Below are 21,647 nucleotides of genomic sequence, written 5' to 3'. Positions count from 1 at the left end.
TGAGTCAGCAGAAGACAGATCATGGAAGCCATGCGAAGCATGCAAGACAGAGGTGGAAAAATTAGAGGAGGAAAAGGCCAAACTGCATGATGTGCTGTGTGGTATAAGTAAGTATGTTTTGTCTCTCTGTTGCAATTTCTTGTTCTTTTAACACTTCTTTTTTTCTCTCACAGTTTTTCTAACACACCTTATATCTATTCAGAAGAGTTGTGTAAAAAAAAACGTGGGTAATAATCTAGTGTATTAAATTGCGCAACATAAAATTGTAATTATGTTTTTATATTGGTATATGTTTAAAGTTCTACTACATTGTCTTACTTTGGACATTGGGAGTTATTTGATGCTTAAGTGTCACAGGTCGGGCTGGAGCGCCAGCGGGCCACCCACCCCTTCGCTTGCGTGCCGCCCCTGAGGAGCTGGCCGTGGACACGAAGGGAATGGCGGACACAGAATTCAAAATAAATATGCTCTTTATTAAAGAATAAAAACAATCTTAAAAAGTCTCTTCTTCAGCGTTCTCTTCATGTATCTCAGCACTTTCAGACAGAGAGAGGAATGAACAATTCACAGCTTCCGCGTTCTCTTCTTCAGCGTTCTCTTCGCGTATCTCAGCACCTTCAGACAGAGAGAGGAATGAACATAATTCACAGCTTCTGCGTTCTCTTCTTCAGCGTTCTCTTCGCGTTTCTCAGCACCTTCAGACAGAGAGAGGAATGAACATAATTCACATCTTCCGCGTTCTCTTCTTCAGCGAGCTCTTCGCGTTTCTCAGCACCTTCAGACAGAGAGAGGAATGAACATAATTCACAGCTTCCGCGTTCTCTTCTTCAGCGTTCTCTTCGCGTATCTCAGCACCTTCAGACAGAGAGAGGAATGAACATAATTCACAGCTTCCGCGTTCTCTTCTTCAGCGTTCTCTTCGCGTATCTCAGCACAGCATTAGCCGGCTCTTCACTGGACTCAGGCAGAGAGAGGAATAGATACGTGTAACTCACAGCATTAGCAGGCTCTTCACTAGCCTCAGACAGAGAGTGGAGAATACGTATAACTCACAGCATTAGCCGGCTCTTCACTGGACTCAGACAGAGAGAGGAATAGATACGTGTAACTCACAGCATTAGCAGGCTCTTCCAGCATTAGCAGGCTCTTTCAGCATTAGCAGGCTCTTCACTGGACTCAGGCAGAGAGAGGAATGGATACGTATAACTCACAGCATTAGCAGGCTCTTCCAGCATTAGCAGGCTCTTCCAGCATTAGCAGGCTCTTCCAGCATTAGCAGGCTCTTCACTAGCCTCAGACAGAGAGTGGAGGATAATGGTATTTCCCCAATGCAGCTGTAACTTCACAAGGCTCAGACAAAGGAGAGGTTAATGCACAGCTGTGACTGCGAGTGAACAGCAGAAACAATTCCCACACTCACATATCCACCACACACTGTAAGATTTCACTCGTGCTCATTTCCACAATAAAACTGCAATTCAACAGACTCACGGTGCAGCTAAGGCTTGCACCCGCAATCCAGCCGAAGTCTTCTCTGTCTCTCTCTCTCTTCCTCGCTCTCTCTCTCTCAGCCTGCCTCCGCATCCGCGGTCGCGGCACATGTCCTCTCTCGTCGTGTCCTCCTCTCCCCTCTCTCTCTTCAAAATGGCCTTTTATACTCAACTTTGGGAGCATGTGCCCCAATCAGCGCTCTAGCTCCTCCCCCTCCACACCTGCCGCTCATTTCTTTTTTTTTCTCTTTAATCACCCGGTGACATAAGCTAAATCTTAAAAGCTTTAAACAATTTGGTAAAACTCTTATCCAATCATGAAATCTTTTGGACTTTTTAAAAACTTCTTTTTTTTTTTTACTTTATGAATGCTGCTGTGTCCCTGTAAGGTAATATACATCTTTTGTGTCACAGGTGGTGAGCACCTCGAGGCATTCAGAAGTTTTCTGGACAAAGTGGAACAGATCCAACCTCAGGCTGGTGTTTGGGCTCCAAAAGGCAGATCTTGGCAGCAGGAGCTATATCCAGGAAGTGGCCTCTTCTTGTCCTCGACTCACCTGGCTGCAATCCATGCAACCGCAAAGAAGGTTCTTCGCTTGTTCCATCTTCTTTTTGATGAATTCTTTACTGCAGAGGAGTGCCAGAATGCTGTGGCATTTGGGAAACACGGAAAGGTGCCATATGGGAAGAGAGTCCTGGATAAGTTCAAAGTCAATGCAATTCTAAGTAAGTATGTTGCTCATGTGGTTGTTAACAATTTGTGGAAAAAGTTGTGAAAATTCATAGGTAAAAAATGTGTGGGAACTGAAGACTAAAATTTCATCTTTTAATATTGTTTTATTATTAAATATTATGTATCTGTATTATTATTTTTTATTAATATTCATAATCAGTTGTATTATCTTATAGAGTTATGAGTTTATGTGTGTATGACAGTCTGAGTGCATGAGAGACTATAGATAGCATGGGTGCATGTAAAGATCATATGTCAGAGACAGAGACAGACAGAAGGGTGTATACTGTACATGTGTTCAACTGATGCAGATAGTTTCTTAATATGGAAGTGAATTGTGCCATGTGTTCGTATGACATATACGTTCTAACAACGACACAGAGTTTGTTACCATGAATGGAAGTCGTTCAGTGATGTATATAAGCTCTATCTTACTGTACCACCTCAGAGAAACTAAGAGATGTGAGAGAAGAGAAACTAAGAGATGTGAGATAAGAGAAACTAAGAGATGTGAGGGAAGAAAAACACGAGAACGCATAGACCTGACATGAATGTAACATCTTCTGAAAGTTTCTCTCCTGACATATAAGAATAAAATTCGTCTTGGCAAGATAACTGGTGTCCAGCCCTGTGACTCTAATAATAAGGGGAAAGACTAAATTTAAATCAACAATTGGCGTCACGAACAGGATAGAAGTCATCATCAGGCCTTTGTTTGATCCCAGGTAAGACTTTATTTTATTCTAAATAATTATGAGTCTGCCTGATGATTAAACATAGACTGAAACTGCTTAAAAGAACTGTGCTATTTGAATTACCAGTTGTGTTGCCAATGCATATATGTCAGATATAATAATAAAAGGGAAAAATGGAATTCAATTAAGTAATTTAATTTAATTTGGCTAATTTAAGTTCCTCTGAAGAGTAAACTTCTAAAGTATTTGATATGCTGGGATAGAGATAGATCTTTTTTAGAAAGAAGACTATCTAGTCAAAATTGGAGAAATTAGCTGTAAGACGGTTAAGCTAGAAAATATTTGAGGATACTTGATTAATAGGAGTGGTTAAGTGTGGCGAGTTCCCAGAGAAAAAGGGGTAAATATAGTCTCTAAAACATTAACACTAAAAATTAATACAAGTATGAAAAGGCAGCAAGACTTGATTGACAGGAGTAGTTAAGTGTGACGAGCGCCATAGAAAGGGTTAAAAATAAGCTCTAAGGACATTAACACTGGAGTCATACAGGTATGAATGTGCCGATGTAACTAGATAAGATCGCAGGCATTTCTGATTTTGATCGTAAAACTGTTCAAATATTTGAGTTTACTATTCTGAGCAAGCTTAAAGGAAAAAGTAAGAAAGAAAAAAAATAATTATCTGAGGTAAACTAAATAAATAAATAAAAAAGAAATTCAAAGATAACTGAAAATATAAGGGTTAACCTTGTTCATAACTTTTTATAGTTCTTATAGTGGTCAGAGAGAGGGAGAGAGAGAGCAAGGGTAGCAGTTGCCCCCTCCTGAGAATTCACTCTAGACACACACACACACACACAGAGAGACAGTGTGAAGCAGCCCCGTTTTTCGCCCTTTGAGTAACCAGAGCAGGTGGAAAGGGAGAGAAGCAGAGGGCCTCCCCCGGAATTTACACACACACGCACATACATACACATACACACACACATCTATACATAAATATCCCTGCTGTTTTGAGCATACAAGACACAGAGGGACACATAATTTGCAAGATGGCAGAAAGTGGCTGTAATAGCAGAACAATATCTGCTTGGTTCCTGGAAAGGAAAAATAAGAAGCAAGCTAAGCTTTTGAAAAAAGGACTTGATATTAACGCATCTATGGATGTGCAGTTAAGCTGGTTTGAGTCACAAAAAGACTCCATTAAGTCAAAAGCATTTCCAATACTTGCAGCTCATTGGATTGTGAAACAAGGTGGAATTTGTTGCGGCATTAATGGTTGCCCAGTCCCACTTGTTGAAGTAATGAAGCCTCAAATCGAAGCGTATAACAAACTGAACAAAATTATGTCTATTAAATGTTCAGATGAAGAAAATACAGCTAATAATGATTCATTTGATCCAGATTGGACAAATATAATAACTGAAGCTGAAAAGAAATATTCACAAGAACCAGTGAAATCCATGACAGTAACACCTCCTCCTTACAAACCAATTTATCCAGCTTTGCCTGAACAATATACAAGTACATCTAAACCTTTGACACAGCTTCAAGCTTTAGGATCAAATGGAGGTCCAGTTGACAAAATGTACATTGCATCTGCACAAGCAGCTCCAATAATAACAAAATCTAAATCAGCCCCGCTGAACAGAGACATGTTACGATGCACACCAGCTCGTAATTATGGATCTGACTGGGGTGATGAGACCAGGGATGATGACATGATCACAATAGACAAGATTAGTCCTGGATTTTCTTCACCTGCTGTTAAAAGGGAAGAATTACAATCTGAAATGATGACAGAAGAGAGACCATTCACACCAGGAGAACGTCAAGCCATTCTCACAGCCTTGCCTCCTCTGAAGAGACAAGATCCAAACACAGAGTTTTGGCGAGAATTAGACTCTCTGGTTGAAGCGCATCAAATGACATTAACCCTCTGAGGTCGACAAACGCGCCGGCGCGTTTTGCTGGATTTTCTCCACATTGTAGCACTATAAACTTAAATTTCTCCGTCATTTATGGTCATACAGAAAAAATAAATATAAAAAAAGAATCTGTGGTATTTCTACTTTTGTATGTGTCCACTTCCAATCAAATCAAAACATTGTGCTTTTGTAAAATAAAGAAAATAAACAGTGTGTGCGTTCTGCCTCTCCGTCGCGGTGAACTTTTTTTTCTTGAGCACGTCTATAAACTGAAACAAAACTCAGCGAATACTTGTCACACATTTATGAGCCATACACCTTTATAAACATTTAAGTGTGTACTTTTAAATGATCGGATTCAAAACGAAAACAAATATTCTCTGTTTAAGTAATTTGTATAAAACCAACAAGATTTCCAGCTTCTCAAACGCTTCCTAATTATTTTTAATTCGGCCACGCCCACTCGCGCAAAAGATATTCACATGCAAATCTCCACATGGAACGCGATCGCCCTCATTACCTCAACAACAAAACACTTCACTTCACTTTTCGTCGAGTTTGAAAGACGTGCCTGAGCTTACATTGGATTTACATCAGAAGAAGAAGAACGATATTTGAAGACAAGAAAGATAAGGTAAGTAATTCTTACATATTAGTTTGCTATTGTTGCATAAATTTCACATTGCAGTTGAACTGTTGCTAGATATATGGTGAATATTATAATATTTAGACCCGTGTTTACTGTTACTGTGTTTGTGGATATCTGCTCAAACGTAGATAGGCTATGTATATGGTAGGCCTAACCATAATGTTTTATATTTGATCGCAATCGCGTTTTAATGTATCATATTTTTGATCGCGATCGCGTTTTAATGTATCATATTTTTGATCGTGATCGCGTTTGAATGTATCATATTTTGGAAAAGCAAAACGCTCCAAACGGCTTCATGTTTTTACTATTATCTCATTTCATATCATCATAACGAATGGAAACATTTGAAGTAACATGATAATCAATATATTTTTCTCTAGCTTAGTTGTTACTGAAATCTTTTTGAAAATATATATAGGCTGCTATATTGTTATTATTTTATGCAGCACTGCGCATAGCCTATACCTACAAGGCACAACAAACCTGGTGTTCATTATATGTTGTTGGAAACATTTGTGAGTGTGTGTGTGTATTCTGTGAATTTTAAAAAGCAATTTTAACAAGAAAAATCTAAAATGTATTCCCAAAATCGTGCAGGCCTTTCTCTTGATATTAGTATGTTCTTTTTTTTTTTTTTTTTCAGGGCCCAGATGCCACTGAGTCCTGCTGACTTAAACATTCACAGTACATGTCACAGTACATGAACATGGTAAAGTGAAAATCAAACACCTTAGAAAATGAAAGGTATGTACAATGTTTTTAGGAATGGCACAAAGGTCTCTTTCTTCAATAAGTGCTTTTTTGTTGTGTATCTTTGGATTATGTTGTGTTGTAAATAAATCCAAACAATTTTAAAAGCCATTCTTTTTTAAATCTCCTCATTCTTTGTGCAAGGTTGGTCAGAATGATGGGCCCTGATAAGCTCCTAATAGGGCCATTAGGGAGGTTCTTTGTCTTTCTCAGGTGTGGAAAGCTTTCATATTAATGAGGTGATCCGCCCCTTCGCATATTGCTTTCTAACACAAAACACGTCGTAAAATTTTTAAATCAATATATTGTCTTCTCTGAATGAGCAGTCAGGGTGATTCTCACATAGTTTTAGAGCAAATATTCTAGGCTACGTGATACAATTTTCAAAAGTCTTGTGAAGAAATAATCAGTATGGGTTTCATGACCTTATTTCAGTGAGAATTTATTTTTGTATTTTCACAAACCACGCATAAATGTCATTATCTCAAAACTACAAACTTTTACATACATGCTGCTGATATATTATTGTAGCAGAGTTTGTGCTGAATACAGTGTAATTAGACTTTAGCCATGAAAATGTCACAAGTAACAGAAATAACCACAAATGTCAGAGCATGTCAGAACACCTCCAGGGCCCAGAAAACAGCTCAGACCTCAGAGGGTTAAAAGACATACACACCATTGTGAAAGCTAAAATCCCAAGAGACAGATGGGAACGCTTGCCAGTTTCGATAACAACAGCCCAATGGATAAATTTGTGGGTTGATGACCAAGGACGACCCTTGGGTCTTTGGCAGGCATTAGATGTGTTTCGAAAAGAAATCCAAGAAATCTTGGGCAGTGGGAAAGTTCCTTTCACATTAGTGACGTTGATTAAGCAAAAGGATGATGAATCTCCAGATGAATATGCTCTGCGTAAGTGGAATGCTTATGAGAGATGGGCTCTTTGCGCTAAGAAACAGCCTGACAGAGATGATGTGCAGTTTACTGACACACTTGTGGATGGACTTAGCTCAAAATACCAACAAGCCTTATCACTTGGAGTTAATCCAGGTGAGACCTTTGATCAAATTATGCAATGGGCTGGGCGATTAGAGATGGCTACAAGATCAAATAAGGAAGACGGAAACAAGCCAAACCGAAGAGGAGTGGCAACAGCTCAATTCAACATGGACATAAAGAAGAGGATGATTTTCTGCACCAACTGTGGAAAGCGAGGCCACACAATAAAAGATTGTTGGGCTAAAGGAGGTGGAGCAGAAGGTCAAGGTCCATCATTTAGACAGGCCAGTGTGAAGAAACCTGATGAAACCCCTCAAGGGAAAATGTTTACTGAAGCACAAGTCCGTCAGCTCATTGAGGGAATCGTGCGTCCGCAATAGGAATCAGCGGCCCCCTGTATTAGTAAGAAAAGAGACAATCGCCTTTTCATTAATGCATTAATAGGGGGCCACCCATGTGACATGTTGGTCGACACAGGAGCTTCGATTTCAATAACAGATCTGAACCTACCTACAACCGATGAAACTATGGAAGTTGAAGGAGTTGGAGGAGCTATCACTAAATTTCGCAAAAGTATACAAGTTCCTTTGCAAATACATGAAGATGAAGTCTTATGGACATCTTTCTGGGTAGGGCCGAATTCACAAGGAAGCCTTATTGGCATGGACATTCTTCCATTGTTGAACATGATCATATTCACTGACAGTCGTCAAATCGCTACAACAGCTGGAATAATACCACATGAAGATCGCACGTGTAATTTAACATCTGTTGGTATAGCAAAACCAATTATCAGAGATTGGGGAAAAGACGGTGTGTGGGGTCTTCTGTGTAGTTTATATCCAGATGTTTGGGCTAAACATAAATTGGATTGCGGTAAAGCCAACATTGACCCTGTTATTATTGAGGGACCGATACATGCCCCTCATAAACAATACCCTATCCGACCTGAAGCCAGACAAGCCGTGGAAGAGATAGTGGCAGACTTGGAAGCTGAAGGAATTATCAGACAAACTTCATCAACCACTAATAGCCCTGTCTGGCCTGTTAGGAAAGCGGATAACTCATGGAGATTAACCATTGATTACACAAGACTTAACAGTGTAACACCAAAACCACATCCTATTGTGGCCAATCCAGCCACTATTCTGAATGATATTCCAGGAAATGCAAGAATTTTCACAGTACTAGATGTACTGTCGGCTTTCTGGTCTATACCTATAGACGAAAAATCTCAAGAGAAATTGGCCTTCACAGTGGGGGCAAAACAGTTTGTCTGGAACCGACTCCCACAAGGGCTAAATTTATCTCCTGTGGTCTTCCATAGAACTTTGGATCAGTTCTTAACGGAGCGAAAAGCTGAAATTGAGAGTTCAGGAAGTGTTTGCATCCAATATGTTGATGACCTGTTGATTGCAAGCCCAGATGAAAAGAGCCATATATTTGCTCTGAATGTTGTTTTACAAGCCCTTACGAAAGGAGGATTCAAAGTCAACCCCGACAAAGCACAGCTGGCTAAAACCAAGGTTATCTACTTGGGCCAAGAAATATCTGTCGAGGGAAGGAGAATGACAACAGAGCGTGTGGAGGCGTTACGACAACTTCCAAAACCTCTAACAGTTACAGGAATACGGAAGGTGATGGGACTTTTCAACTACTGTCGCCAGTATATACCTGATTTTGCCAGCATCACTAGCCCTCTCATCGACTTGTACAAGGGAGGAAAGCCTGGAGTGGAAAAGATAAACTGGACGCCGGAAGCTGAGGAAGCATTTACTTCTATGAAAGAGAAACTGACATCAGCCCCAGCCTTGGGACTTCCTGATGGACGGTTGCAGTTCCATTTGTGGACCAGGGTGGGAGATGAGACGTATTCAGCAGTTCTGTGTCAAAAACCAGGTGATAGATACAGACCAGTTGGATACTTTTCCACAAAGATTCCTGTCACTATGATTGGTCAACCACGATGTATACAAGCTCTTGATGGTGCTACGTGGGCAGTGGACGCTGTTGAAAATCTGATAGGAGCACAAACTATCATATTACACACTCCACACAGTATAGTGACGTTGTTGAACAACACAAACATCAAAACCATAACTGACGCAAGAAGAGCAAAATGGGAAGCAACTTTGTTGAACAAGGATCTGAGAGTGGAAATTATCAGAGACACTTCCCTTAACCCTGCAACAATGATGTTGGAACCACATGAGGGAATACCACATGAGTGTGAAAAACAAGTAGAAGAAGATAGTCTTGGTCCAGTAAATCCAATCCCTCTTGAAAATCCAGACAAAGAGTTATGGGTCGATGGATCCAGTTATTATGTTGATGGAAAACGACATACTGGATGGGCTGTAGTGGAAGCTGATGGAACTGTCGTGAAGAAAGGAGCTCTTTCGGGGCAATTTTCAGCACAAGTAGCTGAGCTTATAGCACTTACGGAAGCCTTTGAATTATCGGAAGGTTATCGGGTCAACATCTATACAGATAGTCGTTATGCTTTTGGCGTGGTCCATGACTACCTTGCTTTGTGGAAAAGACGTGGACTTATCACTAGCAGTGGGAGCGAAATACAACATGCTTCCATAATTCGTCGCTTAATTGCAGCATGTCACTTACCCAAAGAAGCAGCCGTGGTCAAAGTAAAAGCACATCAATCTGACAAGTCCAAAGAAAGTCAAGGGAACACGGCAGCAGATGCAGCAGCTAGAGAAGCAGCTCTACTTCCTCTTACTCATGTTACCTTGGTACAGGAAAACAGCAAGGATAATCCTGAGCTCCATCTTCTGTCATATCAAGTGGAGACAGATGAAGAGAAAGAACAATGGATAAAAGCAGGAGCAAAAGAAGATGATCAAGGTATCTGGAGAATTCCAACAGGACAAGTGGTGATGCCTATTGGAACAAGAAGAGAACTAATGCAGCTGTATCATGGGAAAGTGCATGCTGGAGCAAAAGCAATGAAAGCTCAAATCAGTGAGACTTGGTGGTGGCCACGAATGATGAGAGACATTGATGACTACTGTAGGAGATGTTTGATATGCCTGAAAGCAAATGTGGGAAAATCTGTAAAGGTGCGAATGTCACATGCACCCAGACCAACGGGTCCATAGACACACCTCCAAATTGATTTCACAGGACCTTTATCACCCAGTGGAGGGTACCAATACATTCTAGTAATCATGGACAGATTTACTAGGTGGGTGGAAGCATTCCCTACGAGAACTTGCACTGCCGAAGCGGCAGCACGAGTAATGGTGGAAGAAGCCTTTCCTCGTTGGGGTCTTCCATATGAAATTGATTCTGATAATGGGACTCATTTCACTGGAAAATTGATGAAGGAAGCAATGAAATTGATGGGAATCAAACAAAAATTCCACATTCCGTACCATCCAGAAAGTTCGGGAATGGTAGAGAGGATGAATCGATCGTTAAAAACCGCTCTTACCAAAGCCATTCTGCAAACTGGCCAAGGTTGGCATAAGTTATTACCTGCTATTCTGTGGAACTTGAGAGCAACTCCAAACAGAGTTACAGGACTAACCCCTTTTGAACTGATGACTGGAAGAGCAATGGTTCTACCTCATGATGCCCCGCCACCTGCGGGAACAGGAGGAGATTCTACTTTGTTCCAAGAAAAGTTACGACGCTATATTACAATGCTTGACAAAGCTACTAAAGACAATAATAAGAAAGTGAGAGAAGCTCAACAGCAATGGGATGAAAAACATACCACTACTGATATTCCACACAATCCTGAGTTAGGTAGTTTTGTTATGGTCAAACGTATTGCTAGAAAAGGTTTAGAGCCTAGATGGGAGGGACCATATGAAATACTCTTAACAACTGATACAAGTGTTTGCCTTAAAGGGAAAGGTGTAGGAACAGATAGATGGTATCATTGGTCACAAGTTAAACCTTGCTTAGTGAATTAACAAAATGATAAAGATGGCTTATGGCCTGATATTGAACACTGTTCATCCATTAGCTTTAAAGATTGGGAGTAAAGAAGTGATGTTAATTATTTCTCTGCTTCCATTTCAGGAATCAATTCCATTGACATTGATTAGAGATGGTTGCCAGTTATTCTCAATACCCACCGACAATGGTATGCTTATTCTTAATTTTACTTGGCATTTACCAAGAAAGCCAAGCTTTATGGACTCCCCGAGTTCAGGAGATCACTCGGAATGCAACTCTGAAAACTGGCCAACATTTTACTCTACCCTTTATTTCCAGATGGGGATTATGGGATTGGGTGCCACGTAATGATAAAGACCTTGCTAAATATCGTGAGGGCATCTTTGGTGGATGTAACTTTCACCATCAATGTTACAAAAGCAGAGTAATTTGGCCTGTGAAAGACGGGGGGTATACTGGTAGTGCTCAAAGAAGAGAAATTTGTTCAAAAGAACAATGTGAAGTTATAGGGTTAGACCTTATAACATCTACTAATGTGGAAATTAATTTCATTTTGAATCGTACTCACATGCTTACAATATGGGACTCATTGGCCCAAGGGTGTATTTATCCCATAGTGTTGCCATGCGAAGGGTTTCTGAGGGATGCTTCCTCGGGGACAACAAGATTCAAGGGAAATTATATGCGAGTATGGCATTCAGAAGATGAGAATGAATACTGTGAAACTGAACTAGAAACTGGGGAAATTGGAAGGTGTTTTTATCTTTCAGCGGAAAAATCAAACAAAGCTAAAACATGCCCAAATACAACTACTGCACCAGTTCATGGTATTTTGTTGGCAAAAGAAACCAAAACCTTGATAAATGAAGCCCATATGGTGCGACAACGCATTAATTATAACTTGAAATCCCTTCTTACCGTTTTTGATCAGTCTTATTGTGGTAATTTTACACAAATAAGAAGTTGGTTGGAAAAAGAAGTTGAATATTATACCTCTAAAAATCCTCTGAGTAGTAAAAATCGTAAACCTCGAAGTATATGGGGAGATATAGCGGGGGTATTTGGCTCTGTCAATTCAATAAGTAATACTGCTCAAATGAACCAACTAAGCGACTATACTCAGTGGGTGGGAACCATGACGGGGAAAGGACTCACTGAGGCTCTACAAGGTTCATTGCATATTATAGCAGCGGGTGAGCATCTTAATAATGCTGCAAAAGAATTGGCAGATGCATTAACAAAATCATCTAACTTTGAGACACATCGAGCGGCATGTTTATTTTTAGCTCAGAATTTAAAGGATCAAATGGTAGAGGATATACAAGTTATTCGAATGGGACAAGTTCCTGAGCGAATAGCAGAATCGTTGTTAGTGGTTTTTGGTAACCGACTTAATTTAACTTCTGCTAAACATGTCCCACTAGTTAAAATCGCCATTAATGAAAATTTGTTGTCAGGTTCTGGAATGTTACCTTTGATCATGATATGGCCTCAATATGGGAAGCGCAATATTATGACAGTTAGGCAATTCCAATCAATGGGTGTTAGACAAGGGAATTCGGTAATTAGATTAGGAAAGAATGGATATTGGGCTGAAGGTGAAACACCAATGATTTCTACCACAGATTGTTGTATTGAGGAACATGAGTGGGTAATTTGCTCATGCTCTACAATGTTTAGTCTATCTCTTAATGGTTCCGCAGTTTGGGAAGTAGTTCCTTTAGATCAAGCCACAGGTGCATGGCAAGTGTCAGAAGCACAGTGGTGTATACTACATGACGGAATAAGTGATAACATGATATACGGAGGGAAGTTGTGTCCAATTCCCCCTGATCCATTTTGCCTTGAGATTCTCTATCCTCTTCACTTGGGTGGAATTCATGTTCCACATGTGCAATTGTTGCAATTGGAGCCACAATGTTGGAATAACGATTTAGTAGAAGAAAGGAATTATGAACTCTTTGAGATGGTCAGAAGAGTTAAAAAGAGTGTAAAAGCAGCTCAAGAGGAGGGAATTCAAGCCATGGGTCATGTTATCGTAGCAAATGGTGTAGCTAAATTAATGTCTGAAAGGAAGCTAACATATATCCTAGGAAAGTTATCATGGTCGGAATGGATAGTTTTGACTATGGTAGGAGTTTTTGTGTTCCTGCTATTAATACAACTCATACTATGTGTTAATAGAAGGAAAAGTACCAAACCTGTCAAATTGATTATTACTAATAAAATGGATGGAACCAAGAATGGAACATACAGTGTGAAATAGGAGATTTTATACACTACTTACAAAACACAACTCCAGAAACAATGAATACTCGTTTACTGATTTTCAACCCCAAGGGATAGGATCTTTTAACATCAACGTTTGTTTTGGTTTGTTGTTTTGGCCGGGAACTTGAGGAGTTAAGTACTTAACGAGTCAAGGCACCGGTAGAAGACTTATTAGTTTTTCTTTTCTTAGATGGTTGGGGTTTATTTTAAATACATACACATAGATGTTAAAATAACACATAGTATACGGGGACATGACATGGGGGGTTCTTTGTTGTTTTGTTCTTTGTTTTGTTTTGTTTCTCTTCTTTTCTGTTTCTATTCTTCTGTCCTTTAAATCTATTTCTTGGTCTGCTTTTCCTCCTCACTATCACTTCTATATAGGTTGGCCACCTGGGAGTGACGTGTGGAACTAGCGTACGTAGTTCCAGTGGAGGGAGATGAAGACTAAAATTTCATCTTTTAATATTGTTTTATTATTAAATATTATGTATCTGTATTATTATTTTTTATTAATATTCATAATCAGTTGTATTATCTTATAGAGTTATGAGTTTATGTGTGTATGACAGTCTGAGTGCATGAGAGACTATAGATAGCATGGGTGCATGTAAAGATCATATGTCAGAGACAGAGACAGACAGAAGGGTGTATACTGTACATGTGTTCAACTGATGCAGATAGTTTCTTAATATGGAAGTGAATTGTGCCATGTGTTCGTATGACATATACGTTCTAACAACGACACAGAGTTTGTTACCATGAATGGAAGTCGTTCAGTGATGTATATAAGCTCTATCTTACTGTACCACCTCAGAGAAACTAAGAGATGTGAGAGAAGAGAAACTAAGAGATGTGAGAGAAGAGAAACTAAGAGATGTGAGGGAAGAAAAACACGAGAACGCATAGACCTGACATGAATGTAACATCTTCTGAAAGTTTCTCTCCTGACATATAAGAATAAAATTCGTCTTGGCAAGATAACTGGTGTCCAGCCCTGTGACTCTAATAATAAGGGGAAAGACTAAATTTAAATCAACAGGAACCCAATAAGAGGTGTTGGATACCCATATATCACATAGCTACGTTAAATGTTATGATTGTTTCACTGTCCTCACAGTTTTGCTGCATTTCCTTATGTGTGATCCATAGAGATATTACAATGTGAATTTTGTCGTATCAGGATGAAAAAAGTTGTTAAAGGAGAACTCCAGTCAATTTTAACATTGAGCTCATTTTTTTGTCAATCTGGAGTGCTGTCAGTACAGAGAACAACGACAAAAATCGGTGTTGCCTACACCGTGTTATCCTGTTTTTAAAATTTGCACCCTGTTGACTTCAATGGGGCAAGTTTTAAACCTGCTTTTAGCCTCTTAACATCCTTGATGTGTCATTACAAGTGCACAGCTAATGTGAGTGATTCCTTCAGAGTGATCACGGGTGAATCTGGCTACAGTAGATGTGAAAGATATGAATAAAAATGATGTTATTTCAGCCAGCGCACATACCTGTATTTACATCCTGTTTTCGGTCGAAGTCCATAGTAATCGATTCTCGAGTTCATGCGCATTGGTTTAGTTACCTATGATCACGCGCGTGAACTCGACAATCGACTACTTTGGACTTCAACCGAAAACAGGATGTAAATACAGGTATGTGCGCTGGCTGAAATAACATCATTTTTATTCATATCTTTCACATCTACTGTAGCCAGATTCACTCGTGTTCACTCTGAAGGAATCACTCACATGACCTGTGCACTTGTAATGACACATCAAGGATGTTAAGAGGCTAAAAGCAGGTTTAAAACTTGCCCCATTGAAGTCAACAGGGTGCAAATTTTAAAAACAGGATAACACGGTGTAGGCAACACCGATTTTTGTCGTTGTTCTCTGTACTGACAGCACTCCAAATGTACAAAAAAATGAGCTCAATGTTAAAATTGACCGGAGTTCTCCTTTAATACTGTTGTGGTAACTGCAATCTGTAATTTGTGCTTTCTTTTCTTTTATTCTTGCAGCTTACGTCATGCGCTGTAGTACACTGGATGGTTGGACACCGGTTGAGAAAAGTAAGGTCAAAAAAAGCCTTCATAAACAAATGCCGCATCAGGGCCACAACACTGTAAATATCGGATGGGGCACACAGAGACATTTGTTGAAATGACAATGTTCACAAAAAGTCCTTGTTTTCAAATTATGTATGTTGGCGTCAGAGACTCAAGTTTATTGTTGTGAATTGTTGTAAACCTGGCCTGCCACTGCTCATAACATTGTTAAAATTGTTACTGTTTTAAAAACAGAATTTTACAAAAAAAAAGCACTTTAGTTCATATTTTGTAATGACCATGTTTAAACAGTTTTTGCTGTCTTTAAAATGTCTTTAAATTTGTTAATGTTATTTTGATTTAAATAAAGATTCAGATTCAAATTTCTTTATTTCTTTATTACATCAGCTAATCTGCCATTTGCTATAGATTTTTAAAGCCTGATGGTTGTGGATAGATCTTCTGTCTGTCCTGCAGTGAAGAGAGAGTAGCATTCCCGTCCGTTGTTTCTTTGGTCCATCAAGATGTTCTGAAGTGGATGATCTGTGTTGTTTAGAATGGTGAATCTAGTCTGGTAGGAGGAAAATGTCATTTGATTGAATTAGTCATTCATGTGCGTGCGTGTGTGTTTGTGTGCATGAGAGGGAGAGTGAGCAAGAGACTCGGATATTGCTCCATAGTAGCTCCAGTATTGCTCATTTTCTTTTTCAAAGGAGAAATAAATGAGTCATTAAAAACACCGAATTGAGATTAGCAAGGCATCTCCTTTTAGTCTCAGGTATGACTCCCTCTGAGGAGAAGGAGAAACATATGAGAAACATTTTAGACAAAATAGAGATTAAAATGAGGCTTAGATGAGAATCTCAAATTTGTCTCCTAAAAGCAAGCTCTGAGCAGTAACATTTTCCTCTGTCTCACCTATTCCTCCTAGTGAATTTTAGGAGAAACATATGAGAAACATTTTAGACAAAATAGAGATTAAAATAAGGCTTAGATGAGAATCTCAAATTTGTCTCCTGAGCTATAGAAAAGCAAGCTTTGAGCAGTAAAATTTTCCTCTGGGATGTTAGAGGAGTGGATTATGTGAAATCTTTTAATCATGGCAGATCGAGAATTGAATCTCTGAAACCGAAAATATGATACATGTGTTAGCCTGTTTTCTGCTTGTGTCAAAGTTGCAGGCAGGAAAACCATAAAGAGGAAGAGAAAGTGTAGACAGCGCACAGAATGCAAACTCAAACAGGGTGACAGAGAGCCAAAACATATTTTACACTGGCACAAATATCACATCACGGTAAGTCTTCAGGAATTAATCTTCAGGATTATAATGATATCGAACTCTAGGGATTCTGCTTTTAGTTTAGATTAATTTACAGACTCTTTACAATCTGAAATATACAGAGGTGGAAAGTAAACATGTAAATGTTCAACACTTCCGCTCTTCTGTCGGCAAGGCGTTGATTCACAGACGATCAGCTTTATTGAGAAGATCGATTATGACAAACAGATGTATTTTTGATGGCTACAGAAAATCTATACTCTCCAATTAAAGTGTCTGGATTGTGATATTTAAAGGAAGAAGGCATAAGGCAGTAAATAAATTATTTAATGTTTTTATTTCACCTATGTGAAAATGCTCAATAATAATAATAATAAACTAGATAAAAATGTTTGTTGAGACAAACTTTAAGTTGGCTTGAGAAAGTTTGGACCAGAAAGTTTGAAGAAGTTTAAAATAGTTTGAAGTTTAAATTAGTTTGAAGTTTAAAGGTGCTGTATGTAGTTTTCAGCGGCCTCTAGCGGTGATGTTTCAGATTGCAACCAATAAGTTTACAAGCGGGTGCTCGAATTTATGAGCAAGCACTGTGGGTACCGGCCAGGGGTGCGTTTCCCGAAAGCATCGTTGGCCAACTATGGTCGCAAGTTCCGTCGTTACCAATAGAGTTCAATGGACATTGCGATGAACTTGCGACCATAGTTGGCCAACGATGCTTTCGGGAAACGCACCCCAGACTGAGATGCAACACACTGGAGAAAGCATCACACAACATGCTGGAAACTAAGGTAAACTCCCACTGCAACGTTACAATAATAGGCTACTTTTATTGCTTGACGTTGAACTAATGCTCCATGCTCGTACCATGATAAGTATGGAACCCTATCAACCGTGCCGAATTTTGCCACTGCAAGCACCACTTCACTAGCATGGTAATACCAGACTCTGCTACTTCACTTTGCTTCGTAGACAGAGTCTGGAATGGCATAACAGAGAAGTGTTTTCTCTCTTGCTAGGGGGCGCTTGTCTGAAGTTTAAAATCATTGGTTACCCGTAAGCCAATCACATAACGTTTGGTTATGGCGTGTGTTATGCGCATGCTCAGCCGCATTTAACTTTCACTGTAAACACATGTATGATGCGAAAACAAAACCATCGAGCGAAATACCGGAGTGAACATGGCTGTGAACGACTTTTGCAGGTTAAGTTAAGTAAATCTACGCATCCACGGTACAATCAGCGTGTACATCACGGCTCTCAGCCCGCCCTCTGTTCGTTGATTGGCCCGGCTGTTTCCAGACCGGTGGCAAACAGAAAGCTCTGAAGCTGTCTCAGACTGAGTACAGAAGCGAAATGAAATTGAGCGGAAGTACGAAGTCTGACGTAGTCAGGCTACCACTTCACATTTTCTTCAGGAAATGTACATTCTAGGTTTGTAGATAAGGTTTCTCCATGATTCAAATGCCCTGCCGATGTTGATCCGTGTTTTCACCCGAAGTTCATCCGATTCACGTCTGGCCTTACGAGCTTCAGCAGAAAACATTTTTTTGTTTTGTTTTTTATCAATATGTGGAGTTTGTGTTGGAGTCTGTGTTTTGCTGGGCGCAGGTCGTTTCTTAGTGTTATCAGACATGTCATAAGTTGCATAAGTCATAAATCCATGTCATAAGTTGCAGTGTCGTCGCTGTTGAGTGCAAAGTCAGTAGGCTAGACCAGGGGTTCCCAAACGTTTTCATTCTAGGACCCACCTAGACAAGTATAATCAATCTCAAGACCCACTTGCACTGGTGCTACCAACTTTCTCAGTTGGTCGCACCAGCATGATTTGGTCGTACCTTTTTTTTTTGCTACATGCCATGGGATTAATCAATGCATGCTGATGGTCTTAATCTGCATACCCTAGTTTTGCACTGATGTAAAAAGACTGACAGTGACAAGACCTCATGTTAGCAAAATATTTTAAACTTTTAACTCTTAAAAAAACCCATAAAAAAAACATGTATGTTCTTTAATGTTTGATTATAATTTTACCGTCTTTACATAGGGATGGGAAATGATAAGATTTTATCAATAATAATAATGCCACTGACGATTCTGATTATCGATCCGATTCTCTTATCGATTCTTGATAGCACTGTGTGGAAAAATGTAGTCATATGCTTTTCAAAAAAAAACAAGTGGTTTTATTTATTTTAAAGCTTAAGCTTGAGTAAGCAAACTGTACTTTTTATGTAATTTATGTAATAAATAGAACCTTATTGTAAATTGTTACTGATTATACACCGATTCAGACGTCTCCTGAGTTCACTGTTGGAAAGATCAGTTGTTTTAACCATTCATTAAAATGAATCGGTTTAAAGGAGTCATTAGTTCGCGAATTGGACGTGTCATGCACGTTGTGTGATTATCCCAGCACTGGACATGGACATCCAAGATTTGTGTCAACACAGAAAACATTTCATCACTGGATAGTTTTTTTCGTCTAATTAAAGTGTTGTTTTATGTCAGCTGAATGTCTGGGATGCTTTTCAGAGAAGATAAGGCAACAACTTATTTAGCACAATTCACACCCAGCGGTAATTAAGGAAAAAAAAAATCTCCAAATGCTCCACATGAAACTTTGGTCTTCCGACCTTTTACCACCGTGTCGATTTATTTTGATTAATATGTGCGAGGGAGAGAGAGCAAGACAGCGCCTAGTTTGGAGACGGTGAAGACTTGTTTACACTTTCGCCTGACTCCGAAGAGAGAGAGAGAGCGCGTGCGACCGGGTCTCTCTCTCTCTCTGCTCGTTCTTTCAGTTAAACATGCACTCTGTCACAAGCGCAGCAGTTCATCTACATTACTCACCGATCAAATAAGACTTTGGCGGGACAAAAATTCACTTTGGCGGGCGCTAAAACTCACTTAAGAGTCGTTTGGTCATTAATCGGACTGGTTTTGTTTCACTCATCGTAATGTAAATTTAGCTGCAGCTAAGTGCCTTTGTGCGACCCACCTTTTCTCACTGTGTGACCAGAGGTGGAAAGAGTACTGAAAATTTGTACTCAAGTACAAGTACAAGTAGTTGCTAAAATAATACTCAATTACAAGTAAAAGTACTGGTGTTAAAAATGTACTTAAGTAAAAGTACAAAGTACCCCTCTCAAAAACTACTCAAGTACTAATTACTTTTTAGCCAGTGATATTTATTGAATAAACATCAAATCCATTGAATCAAATCAGAAATATGAATGGATCAAACACAGGCAATTTGTGTTTTATACGAATAAACACAGTACAGGAATTTTGTCTGTTTAAAGAATGTTAAATGGTTTTTAAACATGTATATAAACAGTACTTTTCACTGCAAACCAACAACTGGGCAAAGGCCTTAAACTCTGGACATTTCACTTTCTGAACCTGAAGTTTGGTGTGGCTGTGGTCTTATGTTGACTACGTGCTGCTGCTGTCACAATGTCATCGTACTGATCAATCTTTGATGGACGTTTCCTCTGAAAAGATAACAGAGGAAGTACAAAGGAAATTATATATTATTTCTTCATATAATTTTTATGGGAATCAAGTTATAAAAATGGTCTAATATTTTTATTAGTATTAATGAATTATGATGCAACATAAATAAGCTTGTTGGGTTATTTTATTTATAAACAGATTAAAAAAAAAAAATCTGACTGGACAAGAAAGCCACAAGTACCCTAATATTTCAAAAGTTATCAGCATTTAGCACTATCACTGACACATGCGCAATCTAGACAGGCTGTCAATCAGTGCAGTTACACTGTTACGCCAGTGGGTCGCGGCAAGAGACTGTTTTTATGAAAGAGTCATTAGACCGTTTATTATAAGCTTAAAACATGGATTCAATATGAATAAAATAATTTGTTGACAATGACATCAAATTTAACTTTAAGCGCCTCTTTACAATGCTAAATCTTCTTTTTTTTATGGTCTATGTGCTCGTCACCTGGGTAACGCTGAAGCTCATGTTTCAAGTGATATTTTTAGTCAAATTTAGTATCGTGAGGTCTACCCAACATTAAAAACGAAAACAACTATCACACAAATATAGTTATAAGTCTTCTTACCATAATGTGTTTTTTGAGATTAGAGGCTGAAGTCTTGTAAGCCGAAATCACTGCAGATGGCAAACAAAGTTTGCATTGCATTTGCACGCTGTCTCCTTTCCTTGCTCTGTATGTGAACAACTCCTCCAGGTGTGGCCATGGGCACTCGTCATCCGGTATTTGTTCGGAATTTTCATTGAATTCAGCTAAAATACACCTTTACAGTGAAGGACGTGCGAGGACGAATAGCTCTCCAGAAACCGGGCTTTTTTCCCGGTCCAAATACAAGGGTTTTTATTGGCCCGCCCACGATCAGTTATTTCTATTGGATACAGGATACCCAAATGCTGGTCAAAGATTTGAATATTAATTTAATTCAGATTGTACAAGTACTTAGTAACGAATGTGATTTTTAAAGTAGCGAAGTACATTAGTTAACTTAATTTGTACTTAAGTACAAGGAAAATTACAGACTTAAAAATATACTCATAAAAGTACAAGTACACGAAAAAACTACTTAATTACAGTAACGTGAGTAGTTGTAATTCGTTACTTCCACCTCTGTGTGTGACCCACAAGTGGGTCGCAACCCACAGTTTGAAAACCACTGGGCTAGATGAGGCGAGAGGCTCGGGAGCGCGCGTGCAGGTCACGTCACTGGATTTCGCGGTAAATTCGACCTGGCACCTTCACATAAAAATAAGAATACTTGCTTTCCGAGGTAATAGCAAAACCCGCAAAGTGGATCATTTGAGATTACAACCCCTTCACACACAGGCAATAAAAAAAGGATTCGTTTTAGTAGAAAAACT

At 39.2% G+C, this 21,647-nt stretch overlaps 1 protein-coding gene and 1 long non-coding RNA gene across 2 annotated transcripts in view; one reads left to right on the top strand and one right to left on the bottom strand.

Annotated features, from left to right (window-relative positions):
* The window catches only part of LOC308689647, a 1,235,845-nt gene that overhangs the window by 714,814 nt on the left and 499,384 nt on the right, over positions 1–21,647 (bottom strand). The window lies entirely within an intron of this gene.
* LOC308689646 (NACHT, LRR and PYD domains-containing protein 3-like) overlaps positions 16,701–21,647 on the top strand; it is a gene marked incomplete at its 3' end in the record, with an annotated part of 208,992 nt that continues 204,045 nt past the window's right edge. The window contains exon 1 of the mRNA XM_081363476.1: positions 16,701–16,786. The remainder of the gene's footprint in view (positions 16,787–21,647) is intronic.

The sequence above is a fragment of the Scardinius erythrophthalmus genome, assembly GCF_964197995.2.
Source record: "Scardinius erythrophthalmus genome assembly, chromosome: 4".
NCBI classification, from domain to species: domain Eukaryota; kingdom Metazoa; phylum Chordata; class Actinopteri; order Cypriniformes; family Leuciscidae; genus Scardinius; species Scardinius erythrophthalmus.
The sequence above is the reverse complement of the archived record's forward strand: the minus strand, read 5'-3'. Positions and strand labels throughout refer to the sequence as shown.